The sequence below is a fragment of the Pagrus major genome, chromosome 17 (assembly GCF_040436345.1).
Source record: "Pagrus major chromosome 17, Pma_NU_1.0".
NCBI classification, from domain to species: domain Eukaryota; kingdom Metazoa; phylum Chordata; class Actinopteri; order Spariformes; family Sparidae; genus Pagrus; species Pagrus major.
The window spans coordinates 8,551,095-8,553,696 of NC_133231.1; positions in this window are offsets into that span (position 1 = coordinate 8,551,095).

Consider the following 2,602-nt stretch of genomic DNA (forward strand, 5'->3'; position numbering starts at 1 on the left):
TCTGGTTTTTGCTTGTTTGTTTTTAAATTTTTCCTCAGCGGCTGCGACTGAACACGTCCAAGTTTAGATGAAAAAGCTTCCCAGATTCACAGTTTTTCAAATTGCCTTTTTGCTTGTTACTCAAACTGCTGGTGTGAAATTTTCAAAGAACCACGCAGGGACACTGTCTCTGAGTATTGACAGGATCATAAAACTGAGCGTATTTTGTATTATTTTGTGTCTCTCACATGACTTTTTCTTGACGTGGTCACCTACTGTCATCAGATGTTACTGTCAGCGCTGTACACTCTACTGTATATCACTCCTGAATAATGAACAGGGCCAGTCAGTCATGTATTATTGCCTCCCCTGCTACTGTATACAGGAACCCTGTGAAACCTACAATACAGCTTTATTTTGTTATAATTTAGATTTCCAAAGGTGGAACATCCCTCAGTAAAACAACCTCATCTACATTCACTGTATAACTTTTGGCTTATCTGAAGGTGATAACAAAATTAGTATAAACCAGGGGTGCCCAAACTTTATCCCTGGGAGGGCCAAAACTGAAACGTAATGGAGGGCCAAAAGCAAACACCTAGCTATTGTATTGTTAAAAGGCAAAACAGTAGGCTTACTAGTTATCTTTTTAAGATGTATTGTGTACTCCTGGGAGCAGTTGAAACAAGTAAAGAACACAGCATTGACAGTTCATCACCGTCTGAGCTGATATGGTGAATATATTAGCAAATATTTTCAGCACTTACAAAGAAACTTAATAATTCCATTGGAATCACATTCCCTGCCGCTTAGATGAATACAAACCATAAGCCACAACATTATAGTGACTAACAGGTGAAGTGAATAACTACTGGGCAGCGTTGGGCCCTGGCATTCCTGGGGTGCCATCCATCCAAACATTGTCACAGACCCAGCAATCCCCCTGCACCCTGCAACACCACAAGAAACATTCAGGAATGGCCCAAGGAACGTGACAAAGAGCTCAGTGTGTCGCCCTGGCCTCCAAATTCCCCAGATCTAAATCCAATCAGGATCTGCGGGACATGCAGGAGCAAGTCCAATCCACAGAGACCCCGTCCAGCAACCCACAGGACCGAAAGGACCCACTGCCAATGCCCCCATGCCAGACACTGCATGAAACCCCAGAGGTCTTGTGTCCATGCCTCAACGGGTCAGAACTGTTGAGCCAGCATAGTTGCCTAAAAATGACACTATGGGCCCAACAACTGAAATGTTCTTTAAAGCTCTGTAAAGCTGACAATAAAATATGCTCGGACAGGCATCAGCTTAGTTGGATGGATGAAACGGTGGGTGTGATCGCTCTTCGGGCGCTGTTCACTCTAATATATTTCCCCTATCTGCCGTTTTAGTCTCTCATTATGTTGTACAGGCTCCCTAAGAAGTATTTCCACCCTAACAACATAGTTGTCATCTGTGTAGAAGTGCTTTTCTCTTCTCAGACCACAGATGTAGTCGTATCTTCCACTTCACTCACATAACAAGAATCTTACACACTCTTTGTCCCTCGCAGTCAAATTTACTGCAAATGATCCGACCCACACTCATGCACCTGCTTGATAGAACTCTCCGATCCGAACCTTTTTGATTACAGTCTGCTGTTTCTGATGCCGTCTATTTTCTAAGACGTCGTGGCTCTGATTTGGTTCCATTACCTGCAGAAGAAAGAGAGTGTGGTCATGATTCATGGAGATGAGGTGAAAACAGATCAGACCTAAGCCACACTGCAAGCTGTTCTCTTTCATAGCATGTGACATGTTTGATGGATAGCGACTTTGATGTTGGTCCGGGCCCGTTGGCACCTTGATGTCCATGTGTGGCCGTGCGGTTGAAGTCGAGCTGCCAAGCAACGGTGATGAGAAACCCTCACCCTTCAACTACGAGGGACCACCTAGGGATTCGTTGCTACTTTGCCAGTCTCTTTCATGTTCCGTGTCTATGTGCACCATCTGTCTGTCGGCTTGAGCGACGGCTGAGTGACAGGTTCCCTCTGAGAACATGGCACATAACGTTAATGCCAGGCAGGCCCGCGGGCTGAGAAAAGACTGCAGCTGCCCGTCACTCTTCCCAACCTCATCAGTCACTGCGAAGGCAGACGTGACGGCCCTGAGCTCCCTGAAAAACCTGTTCGCTGACATCTCTTCTTTCTGTCACACAGCGGAGAAGCTGACTGACTGACTGACTGAATGACTGACTGAGGTGGAAAATACGCTGAATGTCAGGCTGACTCACATTTGATGGATAGGTGTGGTGGAGAACACAGTATAATACCCTTTTTTTTATTTCACATCTTTATGTCGCAGTGGAAAGCTGTTGTTGTTCTCTTTGGAAGTCTTTGACAGAGGTGTAACCACAGGGGGATCTAAGCGTGACTTTTTTTACCATTGCACAGAGAATTTATAGGGTTTTACCTTTTTGAACGCATGTTTATAGCTCATCTATGTGCGACTGCAAGTCGATACGAGTCTCCGAGGCAGAACTTTTTGAACTGAAACTCATTTTGTGACCATTTTAATGATTCTGATAAGGTGTTTCACTCAGAATCATATTTTTAACACGGTTTTGAATGTCTAAAGCAACATTT